Source organism: Myodes glareolus, chromosome 8, assembly GCF_982192425.1.
Source record: "Myodes glareolus chromosome 8, mMyoGla1.1, whole genome shotgun sequence".
Classification (NCBI taxonomy): Eukaryota; Metazoa; Chordata; class Mammalia; order Rodentia; family Cricetidae; genus Myodes; species Myodes glareolus.
The window spans coordinates 78,387,569-78,408,321 of record NC_142033.1 but is presented as its reverse complement, the minus strand read 5'-3'; the positions used below and the strand labels follow the sequence as shown (position 1 = coordinate 78,408,321).

The window sequence follows — 20,753 nt, the reverse complement described above, 5'->3', positions numbered from 1 at the left end:
GGATGTTGTAGTCATGGCAACAGGCCTGAGGGCCTCAGCTTGAATTCAGTTTTTCTTGTGACATGTAGCGTGGGAAACCCCACATTTTGGGGCAATTGTTCACTAAACTTCAATTTGAGGCTCAATAAAGAGTCTTTAAGGATCATTGTAATTACAAGCAAGCAGTGTCACATTTGGGGGCACATCTGTTTTTAATTTCTGTAACTTGCCCAGTAATCTGGAGGGCGCCAACTGGTCTCAGAAAAGCTTTAGATGGTCACCATGGTAGACACCTCTATCTGCTCTGATAACCACAGACTGGGGCCCAATCAGAGAAATGCCTTCCTTTCAGGTAAGGTTAGTCCTATGTAATATTTGGGGAATATATAATTATTTTTTCCATTCTTCAAATATAGTGCCCTGTACTTTGCCTTGTGGTCCTGCTTTATGAGTAAGATGGGACAAAGTCAAGGCCAAGCTCAGTCCAAGTGCACAATTCTACATGAATATCCAGAAGAACATGGACAGCATTTCTGCTGCTTGTAGCTCTCCTAAATGGTACAAGAGACAGTCCAGATACTCAGACTCAATTGGAGACCTGTCCCCTCCCTCCCTCCCTCCCTTTCTCCCTCTCTCCCTCCCTCCCTCCCTCCCTCCCTCTCTCCCTCCATCCCTCCTCCCTCCCTCCCTCTCCCCTCTATCTCTCTCTCTCTGGATATTTATGTGTGTGTGTGTGCGCGCACACACACACACACACACACACACATACATATAGATGCCTGCATGAGTGTGTGCTCACATATTTACGTGACCACAATGATTTGGGTTGTGATAGGCAGTGTGAGGTTCAGCAGACCCTGACAACCAAATCACAAAGATGCCCTGCTATGGTGGTGATGTAGCTTCCTATTTTTCTGAGTCATTGTCAGTTGAGTCCCATCTGGATCTTTATCTTTATTTTTATCCACAACAGACCTAGAGCTGGCTCTTGATGATGGTAACAGAATGACGGAATCTCCATTCCGGGGTTCCAAAGATGTGAACTGTTTCGTACAAGTGTTCTATATAAACAAGCATCTCTAAGCTTAGTTAATGTGATCGAAGCAGACTGAGTTTTGTATTCCCCATCATCCAAGCCTTTGATGCTTAGCTAGGGAAGTACGCATCCGTTTCAGATTCTGCCTGACTTAAGGCTTCGTTAACATCTGAGCCATGGGGAGCTCTTGCTCCCGTGTCATTTATGTCAAGAAACTCATCAGTCAGCCTTCTGCCCCTGCTATCTCCAGAAAGTTAAAGGGTGAGATGTCACTGGTCTGTGCATAGCAACGTGGGATCTGTGTCTAGAAGTACGAATCTCACCATCTGCAACAGCTTCTTCTCTCAGTGTCCAGGCTGGAAGAGCGTGTCCTGTCTTTGGACTTGTAGAGACTCATTCAACCATTCTTACAACATGACCAGGTATACGCAAAGATCTTAGAACTCAGAGTCCCTTTGGCAGCACCCAGCATTCTCTTTGGTCAGGGTGTAGCAGTCAAGAATGCAGGTCTCCTCTGATCTGAGTTTTCCACACCCTCTGTGTTTTTGTTTTTTGTTTCTTAGGTCACCTGAGTGACCTAAGTGGTTCTAGAGTGGTTCTAGAATATTCCAACAATTTGATTAAATAGTTTCAGCTGAGGCTCAGGTTACAACCTAGATTGAAAGCTGTTTGGGTAACCAATATTCAAAAGAGGTAACACAGTCGTAGGAACAGCTTATTCTTGAGTACACTGAGACAGACGTGGTAGCCTCACAATCAGTCACACACACCCACTGAGAAGACCCCATCCCCTCAGAGTATGCCCTCCACATGGAAATCTACGCTGTAAGACAACTTTACCTGACATCTGTCCTTGAACATCTCTTAAAATGTTGTCTTTTTACTTTGTTTATTTTTTATTTTGTTTTTGGTTTGGTTTGGGTTTTTTTGGATAGGGTTTTAAGACATTTAAGGGGACATTGACCTAGAAAAAGTATGAACAGAGGGCTCGCTGTGCTTTTGGGTTAATGCCTTAGGATTTAGATTCCCTTGGTCAGTAAGCACCAGCTGTAGATTTTGAGGCTGGGATCGAAGCAGACCCATTTGGAGTTCCTGGGCCTCTCTTCACCATCAAGCTGTTTCTTCTCTAGCAGACAGTGGACGGCGGAATTTCACAGGCAGTAAGGTATTTACTGGAGACAGTTTGCTTTTAGGTCTGCCGAAGACTCAAGGCCAAAGAAGGGTCAAGGTGGAATGGAATAAGCTGTGGCGATGTAACAAAGACACAGTTCCCTTGTATTGTGTGACTTGAGCCAAATACAGCCTGCCTGGGATGCTGCTATGGTGTAGGGATGATTCACGCTTCACATTCTCAACATTGGGATCTTGTCCTTTGGTGTGTTGGGGTTACAGTGTTAAGTCTTTAAAAGATGGGACTTGGCAGGGAATGGTGTCCCCGCTAAGGGACGTTCTGATGGGATACGGTGTCCTTATGGGTGGTTATCATGGAAGAGCAAGAGCGCCCTGCCCCCACATCCTGTCTTACGGTGTGAACCTTTCCTCCCACGTGTGCTGCCACTACGGTGGTGATATCCAGCATAGGTTCCTGTTCAGAGCAGAGCTGAGGTTAGGGCCATGCCTTTGAGCCTCAGAACTATGGACTAAAGAGTGTGTGTTTGTGTGTGTGTTGTATGGTGTATGCAAGTCTCTGCATGTGGGTGTGAAGGCCCATTGTTGATGCTGGATAACTTGACCGCGGTCTCCCTTCTTTGTTTCAAACAGGGCCTCTCGCTCAGCTTAGAGCCTACTGCACTAGCTAGACTGACTGGCCAGTGAGACCCCAAGATCCTCTGGTCTCCACCGCCTAGTGTTAGCGTTACACTGCCACAACGAGATGTCTACCTGACTGTTGAGAGCAAACTTGAGTACTCATGCTGACTTGGGAAGCTTTATACGCCCTGGGCTATCTCTCTAGCTCATGCCTCTTGGTCAAATCCCTACCTTGGTTCTTTCTTTCTAGTATCCCAAAGACAGCCTCTTTCTACAACAAGGGGCCTAACATCAGCAGCAAGAACTCCTAGAGAGCCTTCTGTATGCACTTGGGCTTTGTTTATGGGAAAAACATTTTTATAGAGATGGTTAGGTATTAATACCTTGTAATTCACAACACATGTTTTGACCATAAAAGTGGCAAAAGGGACCAATCACTTTTAACTATTTCACATGCGTGTATTTGCAGCTAATGCAAAGCATATGTTTTAAATATTTAAGACAAATCTAGGCACTGAGTTTTAAAAGCAACTCCAGTCACTAGATGAGGTCAAAACCAGAGTACATAATGGCTTACCAAACAGACAAACGGATGGCAGAAGAGTACCCACAAACACCTCTTTAAAACATTAGTTTAATTTGACTATTTTTAACCAATCACACAAGCAAGTATTTGAACTATAGATGTTATATACGCAATGGAACGTTTTTCAGCCATAAGAAGAAATGAAGTTATGTTGTTTGTAGGATAATGGAGGCAACTGGAGAAAACTTTTTAATTGAGTCCCGAGAAATCTCAGGGAGACACATATATGGTTTCTCTCCTTGTGATTCCTAGATTCCAAGTTTCAGTTTTTATTTGAACTTAGGAGGATGCGTGCATCTGTGTGAATGTATGCATATGTATGTGCTGTGCCCACACAAGGGGAAGAGGGCATTTGATCCCTTAGAACTGGAGTTGCAAAGCTTGTTGTGACCTGGGAGAATTGAATGCTGGGAACCAGCCTTCAGCCCCCTACAAAAGTAGCTGGTATTCTTTACCTGTAAGCTAGCTTTCCACGCCCTGGATTCTGTACACACACACACACACACACACACACACACACACACACACACGATCTGAAAGTTGACATAAGACTGCCTAGAGGGACAAATGGAAGTTATAAGAGCAGGACGAGGCAATGATAGGAGGGTAGGAGGGAGCGTGAGGTGTGTTAGCTAGTAGTCACTAGGACTAACTAACTTGTGGATGGGAGGGTTTATTGTGAAGGCAGAGGTTTTCACTGAAACTTTTAGGAGTTTAACGGGAGCATGGCTGCCGAAGTAGGAAGCAGCTGGTCACATTGTGTCCGCAGTCAGGAATAGGGGAGAGAAATGTTGATGCTCAGGTCCTGTTCATTTGGTCCCTGCACTGCCTAGGTTTAGGGTCGGTCTTCGCATCTCAATTAACCCAGCAATTTAATTTCTCAGAGACACACCAAGATATTTATTTCCATGGTGATTTTAGATTCCATTAAGCTGGCAGGATTAAACATCTTGACATATATATGTGCAAAAGGCTTTAAAAGCTCTTACTGATGAGTGATTTCATCCAATATGTTCGCTGCAATGGAAATCTCAATGGTAATCTCATCATTAATTCATCATATTTTTAAATAAATTTTCCACCTGCTTTTGTCACTGAGGAGTCACTTTTGCCTACACAGACTTGAACATGCATTTGTAAAAGAGAAGAAAATATCTTTACCCCAGGTAATCATGACCGCACCTCACAACTGTGATTATACCACCACAATGCCATTGAACCTGTGTTTTCCTGGGCCTTCAAAATATTGATTTGTTTCCTCTGTTCCTGCTTGCCAATGGAGTGTTAAGAATTCCACCAGTGACTCAGTGGGAGGCTCCACATCCAAGCCAAACAGCGTTTTCCACCAGCGTCTTTTACTTGCTCATTTGCTTCTATTTTCCGAGACCTGGCTGCTCTGTTTCCAGCACTAAGATTATCAGCTGGCTAAGTCATTTCATTTGAGCACGCACAACGACAGCCTCCTTGTTCCCTTTGTGTTGTTTTGATAGAACCATCTACAGAAATGTCTTGTGTCTGTCTGGAATACAGTTTGCATCAGAGGAATATAAAGGACGTGCATGTGCTTCTTTCTGTTGCTGGGTTTCCTAGTGACTCTTAGTGCTGACAATGAGTTCCTCGCTTTATTCTCTGTCTTTACAGATTCATGCATGCTTACTTTTTAATTGCTTACAGCCATTTTGGGTTTTTTTTATTGCTTAAATCATCCCCTCCTGTACACATTCAATTGCCTCTTTTATTTTTTGATCCTTATACATTAAATAGCTTTCTAGCTCTGGCGCGCGCATGCGCACACGCACACACACACACACACACACACACACAGAGAGAGAGAGAGAGAGAGAGACAGAGAGAATGAACAGATGTATCCCTCACTCACTTTCTTTTATTATACTTCCATGTGCGGTTCCATGTCACTGAGTCCCATGTGAGAGACTGCAGAGACACACACCTCTGCTCCTTAATCTTGTTGTGCCCTTCGCAACCGTCTCAAACCCATTCCCATCGCCTCAGATTTGCCTTTTACAAATATCACAGCAAGGGACTCCTGTGTCATGTGACTCTTGGCTCTCGCTGTGGCATCCTGGAGAACTGGCTCTCTTCTCAATGCTCTTCTTTGTAGTCATCTGTTCTCTGCGCCACAAGCTTGCTCACCCGGTTTGCAGTTTCAGATCAGACCACCTGCTTGCTTGCCTATGCACTGTGAAAATCCGAGGGTTCTTTCTAGATCCTAAATAGAAGAAGTTAGTCAGGTATATGGCTTGCTAAATTATTCTCCCTGTTTGCAGCTTGTGTTGGGCAACTGTCTAGATTAGCTTTCTGCTGGTTGAATAAGCCATGGGGGCAGCGGAGAGCACTCTCTTGCTCCCTGGCTTGAGTTTGCTTTTCATTAGCATTTGTGATAGCATGAAACATTTGTCACGTGAACAAACCGGCACATTAACAAAAACCAAGACATTATTGTTAGTTAAGGTCTACCACGATGCCCTCCATCTCCTCCAGATCCCACCCAGAAAGCCACGTTATACTCAGTTCACCACGACTCTTTAGGCTTTTATTGGCTGTGATCTCCCTTGTTTCTCGTGATTCATAAATCTGACGAGGACCGATCAGGAATTTTGCAGAGTGTGTCTCTGTTGGAATTTATCTCATTTGTTTTCTGGTTCGATGGAAGACATGGGTTTTGGAATGAAGATTGTGTAGGCAAGGTATCATTTTGGCTCATTCCTATTAAGTAGTATATTGCAATCTACTAACTACCTGGAGTTAGGTCAGTCTCCACAAGTGAAGTGTACAACCTCCTTCAAGACTACACTCACTTCAAATACCATCTTCAAGCATGAAGTATAAGGCCACCTTACTTCTGATACAAAGGCTATAGATATGGGGGTTCACTAACTCCACAAGTTTAGTGACTTGCTAGAACGACTCACAGAACTCAAGAAATCGTTCAGTTACAGGTGCATTAAAAAGCCATCAAACTGGGAGGAGTCAATGGAATAGGCAGAGTAACATCAGATAGATTCCAAATACGAAGCCTCCTACCTCAGAGGCAACCACCTTCTGGTACATTGATGTTAGTCATCAACCAGCAACTTTTCTTTGTGTTTATGGTGCTGAGGTTTGGCTCAAGGTGTCAGGTCCTAGGAATGACTGGCTCTGCCTTAGAACAGGAGACTGAACTCAGCCTGCAGCTTCCGTCCCTTTCCTGAGCTTAAAATGAAGCCAAGCATCCTAACCTTCTGACCCCTTTGTGGAGCTTTTTGACATAACCAGGCTCCCACACTCCACATCTCTGGAGCGTACCTCAAGGCTCTTCATTAGAAGGAAACCAGGCATCATCCGAGGAGCCCATCATGAATGACAAACTCAGTAGACTCCAAAGAACTGGAGGTTGCTTTCCAAGAAACATGAACCAATGCCAGCCAAGTTCTCTAGAAGGAACCATAAAGTGCGATGATTAGTGTTGGAGAGGTGAGGTCTCACATGCTGGCAGTTACAGCCTCGTGATCTGAACATCTCAGCATCCCCTGTGCTTCGGGACACGCCCACATCCCTTCAACCGGGACACGTCCACAAACGTCTGGACAGCGCTTGAGCACTCACTGCGCTGCAGTTACACCCTTCAGAATGGCGTGCCTGTGCCTTTGGAATTGTACAACACCCACCCTTTCCAGAACTTTTTCATTTCATAGCACATGCCTGAAATAGTTGTGTTATTTAATAACATTGTTTTGTATGGGGAGATAAGGTTTACGTTTTTGCCTACTGAATGAAACTAGGTTGCTTCCAGTCACTAGGGACTTGAACCTAGCTAGACTCAAGTGTTTGAAAGGATATGTAATTTAGATCAGTTGAGCAATTGCGTAGAAGCTCTGTGTCTAATCACTATGTTATGACTCTTGTCAAGTCTGTCACGGGGGACCAGCCTAAGTTCTGAAGTCCTGAGCTGGGAGATGAGAGAAAGAATTGAGACTCAGCATCTTCATAGCATTTGGCGTTAGCAGAGTCCGGGTTAAGCAGCTCGGATGGCTGCCTAGTGGAAGCTCTCGTGTTGATTGGCTGTCATGTTATGATGGATGCTGTTATACCTCCTTCTATATGGTAAGCTGCCTCCAGTATATCCTGTATTCTGAAATTTCTACTGAGAGCTTTGCTCACATTTAAATTGCTTTCTCATTTTATTATTGTGTTATTTTTTAAAGAATCTTTGTGTGTTTTGTTTTCAATCTTTTATCAGACAAATCTGGCATTTTTTCTCAGTTTATGCCTTATTAAAAACAAACAAAAAAACCCATTTTATCTCTTTTTGTAGGATAACTGAAACTTCTTGTTCAAACGTCTCTTTCCTTGATTCTTCAAGAGCAGAGTCTCACGGTACAGGCCAGGGCAGCCTTGAACTCCTGATCACGCTACCTCTGCTTCTTGAATACTGGGACTATAGGTTTGTACCATCATGCCTGGCTCATATCTGATTTTCATAAGATTCTGATTATTGTTTTTTCTTTCATGAATTATGTGCATTCACATTTCATTCAAAACTCCTTTTTCAGCCCTGTATCTTCCAAAAGATTTAAAATGCTTTTTCCTTTTTTCACTGTATTCAGTTTGAGTTATTTTTTGTGGGAGTTAAAAGGTCTCTGCCCAGATTTGTCTGCTGATGTACATGTCTATTGATTTACCCTGCAGATGTCTGATTAGTCTAAGTTAGGACAGAGACGCTGAAGTCCCTGCTGTAACAATGGTTTATCTATCTCTTTTGTAGTCTTTTCAGGATTTGCCTGATGTTTTAACACCATGTGTGTACGTGTTAGGAAACGTTGAATCTTCTTGGAAAAATGGCAGCTTTTATTGTTGTATACTGACTTTTTAAGGTCTTTTGAATGAATGAAAGTTCTTCATATTCCTTTGAAATGCCTATCTATATTAAGGTCAAGTGTCTTAATTAATATTGAAGCATGGGAACTAAAGTTACTGTAGTTCTCCTTTAAGCTAAGTTCTTTATTTTTAAAAATTATTTATTTTACTCCAAACGGAAAGTTAGATAGACAATACTCACAGCTAACACTAGGGCTTTATGAACAATAAACCTTCATTTCTTGTTGCATAGGAACATGCTATTGTCAGAGTGGAAAGCAGCCAATGTAGACTTTGGAAAAGTAAACAGTTAAATAATAAGTGGATGTGGGATTTTAGAGAAAATGGCTCACATAGCACATAGATTTGAATACCAGGGAGTGGCACTATTTGAAAGGATGAGGAGGTGTGGTCTTGTTAGAGAAAGTGTATCATTCGGGGTGGGTTTTGAGGTTTCAGAAAGCCTAGTCTAAACCCAGAGTCTCTCTCTTCCTGTTGCCTACAGATCCAGATGTAGAACTCTCAACTACTGTCCGTAACATGTCTGCCTGCATGTCTGCCATGTCTGTCTTGCTTCCCCCATGACGAGACCTTTGAAACTGTAAGCAAGCCCCAAATAAATGATTTATTTTATAAGAGTTGCTGTGGTTATGGTATCTTCTTGTGGGACAACCCTTCTGTACACTATGGATATATGTTGGTCTCATTGATTGAGAGTAAAAACCACTTTGGCCAATAACAAGGCAGAATATAGTTAGGCAGAGAAGTCAAACTGAATGCAGGGAGAAAGAAGGGTGAAGTTGAGGGAGACACCAGCCAGCTGCCCAAGAAGCAAGATGCCAGCAGACCAGTAATGTCACGGTCCTGTGATGATACATAGATTAATAAAAATGGGTTAGTCTAAATGTAAGAGCTAGTTAGTAATATGCCTGAACTATAGGCCAAACGTTCTGTAATTAATATTAAGCCTCTGATTGATTATTTAGAAATGTCTGCAAGACAGCAAAACCTCTGTTTATAGTATCTTATCACAGCAATAGAACACTAATTAAGATAGTGAACACGTTTCCCTCTTTAATTCCTTGAGAAAAGTGGGTTTCATGAGTTCCTTTGATGCATCTCCAAGGGTGGCTGCATCATAAGCAGCCTTTCTTCCCAGTTCACCTGCACTGTTCACTGCAGATAAAGAGTTCTATATGGCTACTTCAAACAGCAGCCTTTGCAGAATCCCATGACTGATTTTCCTTATTTAATTTCAAAACAAACCTTAAACGAATAAAGTTCCCTCTTTATCTCTTAACCTTTAACCTGGGTCTTGATTCTTAAAATGGGCTTCTGGTAGGCAACTTATAATCGATTATTTTCTAAAATCTTCAGGACAAAGACACACACACGCATGCACACACACACACACACACAGAGAGAGAGAGAAAGAGAGAGAGAGAGAGAGAGAGAGAGAGAGAGAGAGAGAGAGAGAAACTCATGACATTTTAGCTCTACTCTGAAGGAAGAATGAAAGTATGCCAGCATCATCTTCCAGCAAGAGAAATGTACCTTCTATTATATCGTTACCTAGTTTCATTAAGTGTATGAAATCTTTCTTTGTTATGGATTATGTTTTTTTCAAACATTCCTTTTTCTATTTTTGGAGAATCATATAACAGATTCCAGGCAATGATATAACTCCTTCTTCCAGGGTCTTGGACAGAGGAGGCCAGGAATGTCACATTTTAGTCCCCTTAAGAGTAGCCCCTGCCTCAGAAGGAACGGGAGTAAAGAGTCAGCCCTGCGGTTTCCTCACTAGCTCCTTAGGTCACCTCCTAGGTATGCTCTGCGTAAGCAGTCCGAGTGCCAGCTGGGATTCAGCCCAGGCTGCCTGCCTGCGGCACCAGCATTAGCATGCTCCTTGCAGTCTACCTGGGTATCTTTCCCACCATCATCCCCTCCCCCATCGTGCCAGGTCTTCTTAGGATGGCAATTCCCCTTATTTCACACCCCACTGTCAATCACTCACAGTGGTGCATTTCTGGGGCAAGCAATACAATGGCAGATACTCCTCAAATCATTGTGTTCGTAACATCCGAACCCCCAGATTTTATTTCTCAGAATGCACTGGACTTAGTAAACTTATCTTACCAGTGGCATTTTTTTAAACAGTGCATGCCCCATGACACAGTCATGGCTGACTGAGACTGTAGTCTTGATGCTACTGTTAACATACGTGATCTTCATGCCAGTCCCTACTGCAAAGTCTCTTCAGTTACTTTTTGATTCTGTAGTCTTTGCTTTGATCCCCAGGTCCTGAGTGTCTGCATCTGCTGAGGCACGTAGAGTCGGTGTCAAGTGGGAAAGCACTAGGGAATGGAGAGTCCATTGTAATCCTCTGTATTGTGGTTGTGGAATCTGGTGGCAGACTCGGGCTCTAGACTGTCCCACAGAGCACTTGCACCATCAGACACACACCATTGAACAGAACAATCTTGGTTATTCCAAAAACTGATGGGTATGACTCCCTCTCCTCTCTTCTCTTATAAGGTCTCATGTAGCCCAGGCTGACTTCGAATTCACTATGTAACTCTCTTAGTTAGGGTTTCTATTGTTGTGATGAAGCACCATGACCCAAAAGCAAGTCAGGGAGGAAAGGGTCTATTTGGCTTACACTTCTACATTGCTATTTATCACTGAAGGAAGTCCAGACAGGAACTCCAAAAGGGCAGGATGCTGGAGGCAGGATCAGATGCAGAGGCTATAGAGAGGGGCTGCTTACTGGCTTTCTTCCCATGGCTTGCTCAGCCTGCTTTTTTATAGAACCAAGGACCACCAGACCAGGGATGACACCACCCACCACGGGCTGGGTCCCCTACCATTGATCACTAATTGAGCAAATGCCTTACAACTGGATCTCATGGAGGCATTTCTTCAACTAAGGCTCCTTCTTCTCTGATGACTCTAGTTTATGTCAAGTTGATACCCAAAACCAGCCAGTACAGTAACCAAGAAAGATTTTGAACTTCTGATTCTCCTGCTTCCACCTCCTGAGTGCTGGGATTTTAGTGGTGTACCGCCACAGTAGTCTATTTGTATGTGGTACTGGGGATCAATTCTAGGTCTTCATACACACTAGGTAAACCGGACGCCAGGTAAGCAGCTCCCCTAGCTGCCTTCCCCTTTTCTTTTATAAAAAGGTGAGAGTGAAAAGATTATAAATACTTCTGCAGGAGTGTGTGCATGTATGTGTGTGTGTGTGTGTGTGTGTGTGTGTGTGTGTGTGTGTGTGTGAAAGAGAGAGAGAGGGGGGTCTATAGTGATATTTTGTTTATGGTCTAAGGAATAAAGCTTGTCTGAAGATCGGAGCGCAAAGCTAGCCGCACTAGTAAGCCACACAACCCAGGCAGCGGTGACACACACCTTTAATCCCAGCAGTCACACTGGTTAGCCATAGAGGCCATATGGTGATGGTGCAAATCTTTAATCCCAGCACTAGAGAAGAATAGAAGGCGGGATGAGACAGGATCAATCTCGTGTACCACAGGGTGGCCTTGAATTCACAGAGATCTATCTGCCTCTACCTCCTGAGTGCTGGGATTAAAAGTGTGTACCACCACTGCCTGGCTAACTAGTGGCTCGCTCCACACTCTGATTCTCGGGCAAGCTTTGTATGTTATAGTACAAACAAAGTATCATTACATATATGTATATGCTTCTCTCTTTCTTATGCGTGTACGAATCCTAAGCAGACAGCCAAACTGAAGATTTTTCCTTTTCCTTTTTTTGGAAAGATTCTTTATAAAAGCCCATTTTTATAATTGAATAAATGAATAGATAAATAAAACCAGAACACAACAGCAATGCCCTCAGCTTCCCCAGGCAGGGGATGAGTCCTTGTGAAGGGCCGCATCCACATGCCCCATTATAAGATGGCGCTGACATCCAGTTTCACTGCCAGGTGAACGCACATGTACTAGGTAACTTTCCACTGCTGTCCCCGCCTACTCCCGAGGCATCATCTGGGATTACGGGCAGCGGACCAATCCAAGAGTGACACGTCCGAAGCAAGGACTGTTTCCTATATAAGGGATGGGTTCCTTCATATCTGCGTCCCCGGCCATGTTAGCTGATGCTCTCTCTCCCAAGGGGCATTAAAGCTATTTCTGCAGAAGAATCCTAGTGTCCCGCGTGGTTCCTGCTGGCGAGACGATAGCGGGGGACAAGTCCTACTGTTAGTAATCCTTACAGCGCAGGCAGCCTGCTTTCCCCATGCAGCCTGCATTCCCCATACAGCCTACATGCTCACTGGCACAGTGTTGATCAGCTGGAGTCTAGGACTCCAGCTTTGGCGTCCAGAGCAAAATGAGTTCTCCAACACCTACAACTTTCTCCTTATAATCTGGTTAAAGATGAACACAGGCACAGTCATCCTTACTGTCTAAGTTGTGAAGATCAAGTCAGTTCCTGGCAACACCCGAGGGACATCATGGGCTGTCGATCTGTGGCTAGGTGTAAACTTACACATTTTAAGGACATTTTTAGCCTAGGAAAAGCTCTAAAAGAGATCCCTCATCTGATTTTTCCTCCAGCCTTGTGCAGTACTAGCCTCTCCACACCATCCAGGCTTGTGCTGTGTGGCTAAATCACCAGGCGTGTTCAGAGGGGATGCCTCTGTGATGCTCTGCCTGAATCTGTTTCTAAGGCCACGGGTTCTGGGACCTCATCACCTAATAGTTAAAGCTATAGACAGATGTTTCCTGCTTGCCACCAACTGTCATTTCTGAAAAATAGATGTTTTTCTTTGTGTGCTCAGCTATTCGTAGACACGGAGCCAATGGGACAGTGTTGCACTCGGAGCGCATCCCATGGCATCCCTTTCCTGGTGCCCATGTGTGACTCAAGTAGGGCGTGGGCCTCTGTGAATCCGCCATGCTTGTAAGCCAATCTGTTTAATGAGCACATAGCCAGGCCCAAATGTCACCCAGATGCTCCAGCTTTATCTAGGGAGCAGAGAACTCTAGGAAGCCCAACTGACCCTTCCTGATCCAAATGCTGCTATCACCCACCACTCCCAGCTGCCCCAACCTGGTCTCATCTTTAATATTAGCACACCCAAGCTTCAGGCAATTGCGCCAGCCTTCTTTGCTCGACAGCACAATGAGCAGCCTTAATTACCCATGACCTTTCTGAAGAGTTATATCCATTAATTAACATTCACTCATGGTTGTCTTGAGATGAAGACTGAGGGCTGTCAGACTCTGCTGTGAAGGAGCCAAGTGGAAACTGGAAGAGGGCTCTCCCAATTTGGTTATCGGGAATGATCGGTCATCTCCGAGATGAGAAAGACACTCCAAACTCTTGCCCAGGAAGTCTGACTACACCAGAGAACAGGGTGTTCTTCCTTAGGTCACCTTACCAGGCAACAGCACGGTGGCAGCTTTCTTCCTAGCAATTGTAACTTCACTGGCTACCTTGGCTTTTATTCACACTCTTATCTCCCCGGCTTCTAATTTTCCCTTTTTCCCAATGGCCTTCCCTCTTGTCTTTCCTTTGATCTCCACCTCTGTCTTCCTAGTGCATATCCTTGGACACACTACAGTCCCCCACAGATTTTACCTAGCCGCACATGTGTAATGTCAGGGAGTAGGTGTCTCTTCATTTGATCTTTTAGGTAGACAAGAAGTGTCCTGGGCCACTGCCGGGTGTGAAATAGGCATCTGCTGTATTTCAAAGCTACTATCCAGAAATCCTTGGGAAAGAATGCATGTTGGAAAATTGTCTTGAAATAGGGGAGGGAGAGAGAGAGAGAGAGAGAGAGAGAGAGAGAGAGAGAGAGAGAAAATAAACAGCAGCCATCACACAGAGTTTTGATATTTAGACTCTTCCCCTGGGGAAATGAATCCATGGTGAGTTACTCATTAATCTGAAGCTACCTTTCCAAATGGAGAGCCAGGGATGGAGAAGCTGGCGACACAGGAGACAAGCAGGGCTCCCTTAGTTCACGACAGGAATGAGACAACCAATATCTAAAGCATGCAGCCTAGACCACGCAGTGTCAATTGACTGAAGGGTTTTCTGCACAAACGACCTCAGGAACCTAACTTCCCTATGACTTGATTAGATCAGCACTTCCTCGGGACAGCAAAATGGAATTTGTGGGTGCTCTCTGGAGCATTACAGTGCACCGACAGGTTTAGTCAAAGTAAAATAACCCTGGTCAGGGTAGGAAAAGCCTGTAGCTGGCCATACTGGAGGGCTTGTCTCTGAGCGTATAGAAGGTACGAAAGGATGAGGTGGGGGAGGTGCTCATGTTAGCGCCCACTATTGTGTAGCTTGCGTCTCCCGGGTTATTCCTGGGCCAAACACTTTAAGGGAAAAGAAAGGGAAGAGAAGGAAGGAGGAAAGAAGAGAAGGAGAGGAGGAATGAGGAAGAGAAACAAGGCCAGTGAGGATAGGAACCCAGATGAGAAGTAGGGTAGCTGGAGAAGCTCCTCTCACTTGACAACTCGTGGTGAAGACGGAAGTTCCACCTTCAATCGTAGGATACCTACTGCCATGGCCACCCTCGCTTTCTCCTCTCTTGTATCCTCGGGCTGTGCTGAGCAGCCCTGACTTCCCAAACATGGTGCAGTGTGCACTTGGTCACAGTGCGCTTGGTCCACCCTTTCGCCTCCACTGGAGCTTCTGGCCCACGTTCTTGGCTGCTCTCTGCTTTTTGGTCCCCACTACTCCCAAGTGGACGCTATTTTTAGACTTCTCATCCCCTGCTACAGAGTTATTCTCTTTATCTTTCTAACAACAAAGGATAGGTATAATGTAGATCTTTTTTAAAAAAATTGAACTAAGCCTGTACGCAACACACACACACACACACACACACACACACACACATTGGATTTCAGTTAGTTTGGGCTTTCTTGTCCCCACCAATGGAGACCTTGCTCCCAGCCCCCTTCTTGGCTAAGAGATTGAAGGTGTTATCATAGCTTCTTCGTTATACTGCACACATTTCTTTAATACTTTAATTCATATGAAATAAGTGTGTGCTTTTCTTTAATGTGTGTGTGATTGTTTTTCAATAAAAGAAATTAATACATTTAGGAAATGCCTCAAAAGCAAACCATGACCATCTTTGTATAGCAACAGGGTTGTCTGCGAAAATTTGAGTTTTGTATATCATGAAAATGTCCAAGAAAATCTTGACTTCTTTAAGTAGAAAATAAAACCATACTAGTGACCATGAAATTAGGGCTTGTTCTGACTTTTTAGACAAAAATAGAATAAAATAAAATAAAAATTTATTTCTACCTAAGATACCAGTCTCTAATAGTCTGGCATTTATGTCAATACAGTATTTTCTCGATAGGCATGATGGAATGGGGACTGTGGTTTATGGTCTATTCATGGGCTTATAGTTTTTCCATTAAATAAATGGATTCTTTCCAAGCAAGTATAAACACTGAACTGTCACAGGCCTAGAGGTTTGCAATGCTAAGTGCCCAAAGATACATACATTCCAGCCGGCTGGTGGGTGTGGCATCTGGAAAAAATGATGAAGACATTGTGAGTAAAGGGGAAATGTCAATTGGACACACTTCTGTGCGTTTGGGAAAAGTGAGGCACCAAACCCAGCAGTCTGCTCTGCAGAGCAGCCAGATGTCCCCAGGGAGATGTGTGCTGGGTTGAGTTAGGGCATATTGAGGATGTGGGGTGGAAAGAACCACAGGAAAATGGGCAATGTGGGAAAAAATTCAAACTCGCAGAGGAAGGGAAATAACAACAATGGCCTCAAGAGCAGAAGTTGGCCTTGTTTCCAGGGCCGGCACAAAGACATCGCGGTGTCAAGTCTTCCAGGGGGAGACAGTTGTTTGCTTACTGAGGTGCCGCGGGCTGTGGAGGAGGGTGGACCACAGAGAGATTCATAACTAGGGCAACACAAAACTAGAACTAAGTTTGGCCCATCAAAGCAAGCGCTCTGCCTGATCCTGAGGTGCCTCAAAGGCCTGGGGTTAAGCAATGAGAACCATCTAGGGGCACACACTCAGGGAAACGTATATCCCTGGAGGCCCATTGCTGACTAAGCATATTGACATCATAGGCAGGCGAGAGATCAGGAGATAGAGGTCTGACATGCACACTGTACAAGCTTAGGTTGGGGAGCAGAGCCCCTCAAAAGAGCACATGGTGACAACCCCAAGGTTCCTCACCATGAGGTAGGTGCACTTCTAGAATGAGGAGATGGTATCAGTGTGGATGGCTTCTTAAGAGAAGGGAATGGCCTGTCACACAAAGTGTCCAGGGCTGGGCTGTGTGACAGCTATTGAAGGTTAATAAACCATCCAGAACAAATACACAGCACAGCCAACGTTCTTCACTCCACTAAACCTTCGTCATTCCTTCCCAACAAGATTCTTTCCTTCATACTAGAATCCTTTGCCATTTCATCAGAGGTTCTTGTACCGGTGAGTAGGAGAATAAAATCAAATGAGCGAGTAATTCAAACAGGCCCAATCCTTACTACAGCTTATCTAAGCACATTTCAGAATACCCAGTGGGCAAAAAGATTCAGTTTCTTTATAGCTACTCCATTGCCTGTCAATCTCTATTTATGGAAAAAGCAATTACAGTAAGATCTTAGGCAGCTGGAAAGACAAGAAGACCCTAAAAGTGGAAAAAACTATGGCCAGTACTTGGGCAGCATACTCTTTATGCCAGAATCTAATATAATTCATTCTATATAGGAAACACTAGTGACCAAAGGAGGGGCTGCAGTATTTATGATTGGGCATTATTTGCCCACTAAGTGTGACTCAACTTCCTTCTTCACATGGGGCCTGCAGACTCCCGAGGGCCCACCACAATCTCTGACTCTACTGGCCTAGTACTGTCCCTCCAGCTGCTTTATCCATCCATGGAAGACCCATTGGTACCCACATCCTTCTCAGAGACCTCAGCTGATGCGCAAAGTCATTGACCTTCACGACTGTATCTTGTCCCTCCCTATGGTAGGCAATGGTTAAGAATTCCAACTAAAGGAAAACCACGCACCCTACCACAGTCAACCATGAACTTCAGAATTGGGGTGTCCTGCGCAGAGGGCCCTTGGCAGCTCAGTCATCCTCTGAGGAGTTGGTTATCTCTAGTGAAAATGAAGAATTAGGGAGGCTCTCTGGGTTTTCTTTGGATTTTATCTGTGTCTTGACCTGATAGATCTTCATTTTTTTGTCAGCTTACATACCCGTAAAAACATTAAAGAACAGCTTTTCCAGTTTTTCTGTGGGAGGATTTATAAGGATTCTATAGTCATACATCACTAGAATGGAATTTCTATTTTTGTAATTCACACTTACAATGTTAGGAACAACTGGTTATTAACTGATCACCAATGTAGTTAAAAAATACAAAGAGAAAGCCTTGAGTTCTTAATGCTTTAAATATACAATGTTAAGTTAAACTAACCACATCATTGAAATAAGGTAGCATTTCTCAGGAAAGAGGATGGCTAATCAGCAAAAGTGAAATGTGTGGTTTAGACATGGTATTCCTGAAATGGTGAGGGAAGAAGTGTGAAGAACCTCCTCCCAATTGCTAGCAAGTTGGCAAAAACTAGTATGGACCCACATTCAAGAAAATTGGCATTACCAGGGGTGGTGGCATATACCTTTAATCCCAGCACTTGAGAGGTTAGCAAAATCCTATGTTTGAGTTCAGATGGTTCATAGAGCAAGTTCCAGCATAGCCAGGGCAATGCAGAAAAACTCTGTCTCAAAAAACAAATAATTGTTGTTGTTGGAATTGTGAATGATAATCTTAATTGGGTAAATTATTGCTCAGAGGTAACGATAAGATTATTGTGCATAACTGGGCAGTGGTGGCTCATGCCTTTAATCCCAGCACTTGGGAAGCGAAGGCAGACAGATCTCTGTGAGTTCGAGGCCAGCCTGGTCTACAAGAGCTAGTGCCAGAACAGGCTCCAAGCTACAGAGAAACCATGTCTTGAAAAACCAGAAAAAAAAGAATATTATGCATGTTATGGCATGTAGACAAGTCATCTGAAGGTCAGTGCTCTGTTGGGAACAGCAGTGAAAAACTGTGAACCCACAGGTAAAGCAAGCCTGTCACCCAGAGCTGGTGGTGCCGTCTGTAAAAGTCAACTGAGATTACTTGTGAATCTCTATCACACACTCAAAAAATTTCAGTGGCAAGTGGGAGAGAAAAATGGAATTATAGATTACTCAGAACCAAAGATGGAAGATTAGCAGAGAGGAAAGAGAAATAAAGGAAAAGGGCCAGAGGTTAACATTGCCAGTTTTAAAGATGCTCTCCACTTATTCCAGTCATGCCAATCATTCTGCAGGTGATCTAAAGAGAAAGGAATGGGTAAGAAGATTGCATGTGTGAGCAAAAGGGATACTTTAAAACAAAAGGGCCGATAAGTTTGAAGTCAGAAAAAGGAGAAGGGTTTACAGCCCACAGCTCGTTTCCTATAAACAGACAAGAAATTATCTAGTCTAAGTATGGAACAATTGTCTAAGCATACCCCAGATTCCATCAGTCCTGAAAATCAAGAACCTGAACACAAGAAGAGGGCAAAAGCAAACCAAACCAAAACCCTGAGGGACTGCAAATCAAATGAAAAAAAAAATGTAGCGTTTGCAACTGAGGACTCCTCGGAGCAAATAAGTCAAGCAGGTATAGGCAGAGTATCAGTAATGGTGGGTCCAAACTGAGGAGCACCAGCCATCAGCTTGGCTAATCCACAGCCATCCGACGGGCTATATAAGAGAAGCTCTGTTCACAGAATGCTAAATAAGAAATCACAGCATTCACAAAAGCCCCAAGAAGGCCAAATATGTTGATGTGGATCTAGCAAAATACTCACCAAATCTATACAGAGAAAGTCAATCAGTTCTCTAGCTATTGATGACATATAATAATCAATAACAATTTTAAGTTCATGGGGCAAGGGAAAATAACAAAACATACTGAAAGATAAAAAGTCAGAGGGCCAAACTGTCCAGCTCCCAGAGGGAAAATGATAAAATGCTATGGTGACAAAAGAAACAGATCATCTCATCGGAATGGAGAGCCCAAGAATACACCAGCAAAATACCTTGTCTCGAATAAGGAGTCAAAGCATGCTAGTGAAAAATAAGTCACTTCCTCAGCCAAATCATGCTAAAAACATTAGTTATACTATAAAAAGAAAGAGATTTTAAAAGCAAAGTAAACCTAAACATTGATCTTAAAAGATCAATAGCAGCAAAAGCGTTTGAATGGATCATAGGCCTTACCCTAAAACACAAACAAAAAACATTCTAGAAGAAAATGGGGCTTATCTTGAGTTTTACATGGAACACTAAATGATAAATAACACACACACAGACAACACACACACATACACACACACACACACACACATGATATGAGGGGGTAACTAACTGGGGGTATAAACTTGGTTGTATTAAAATAAAAAAAACCCTGCTCTTTAAAGGAAACTGTTAAGAGAATTAAAAAATAGATTAGAAAAAGATCTTTGTAAAACACATACCTTGTTAAGGACTGGCATTTGTACTACACAAAATACCTTGTAAAGGACTGACAATGTACTACACAAAATACCTTGTAAAGGGCTGGCAACTTTACTACACAAAGAGACCTTAAAACCAAAAACAATACAAAGGATGATGTAAAGCTTGGCGACGTGCCTGAGCAGATATCACAAGAAAGCCATGCAGATGGCAAAAGCATGGTTTTTCCATTTGTCATTAGGAAATTCCAAATTAAAACAATATGAACTTTGTCAATACCTATTGGAATGAGAAAAAAGTACGCAAACTTTTGATGGTAGTTATTTCTGCTGGAGCTGCTGGGCGCCCAGTCACTTTGGCAGACAGCTTGGCTGTTCTTACAGAGCTGGTCACATTCATGGCATTTGGATCATCTTTGTGCTCCTAGGGATTTAACTCTACTACCGAGAGATCTTACCTGCAAACAGAGTGTGCTCATGTGATTAGTTCGTGGAGAAAATAGCCAATAAGCTGAGCAATGGAACCACAAACCATCATGCATAAAGCTTAAACATTTACTTTTAAGGGAAGAATAGGCAGTTCCAGAAAGCTAAATGACACATGGTTTCTATTATACAGCACACTGGCAGAAAGCAACGCTAAAGCAATATTATCAATGCGATCATCCTTGTAGGTCCCAGAGATGTACAGGACAAGTTTTTTTTTTTTTTGTTAGTATTGTGGGATGTTGGATCTATTGTTTGTGATACGCTAACATAGTTATATGACATTACACATTTGTCAATATCCACAGAACTTTACAGTCCAGAGAAAGCAATACATTTAGGAATTTGGTGGATCTCTGAACTGCATGTAGATAAGATAATCTAATGGAATTATAATTTTTAAAAAGAACTGCCTGAAAAAAAATCTTACTGATGAGGGAGAGTGGGGAAAGGGTTTTGATCTGGAAAACTTTTGGAGAAAAGAGAAACCTCCCACCCCAGCTCTGGCATGTGGGTAATACAAATTCATCTCAGGGGTCCAG

The 20,753-nt window shown here is 43.4% G+C and overlaps 1 long non-coding RNA gene across 2 annotated transcripts; it reads left to right on the top strand.

The window, feature by feature from the left end:
* Positions 1 to 1,057: 1,057 nt before the first annotated feature.
* Positions 1,058 to 8,845, top strand: LOC125410377 (uncharacterized). 2 transcript variants are annotated; one of them, XR_015002577.2, is made up of 4 exons: positions 1,058 to 1,437; positions 7,261 to 7,454; positions 7,666 to 7,794; positions 8,713 to 8,845. It is a non-coding gene; the product is annotated as an uncharacterized LOC125410377 (long non-coding RNA). The 2 variants fall into 2 exon arrangements; XR_007235037.3 differs by lacking the exon at positions 1,058 to 1,437 and adding an exon at positions 1,645 to 2,180.
* The last annotated feature ends 11,908 nt before the right edge of the window (positions 8,846 to 20,753 follow it).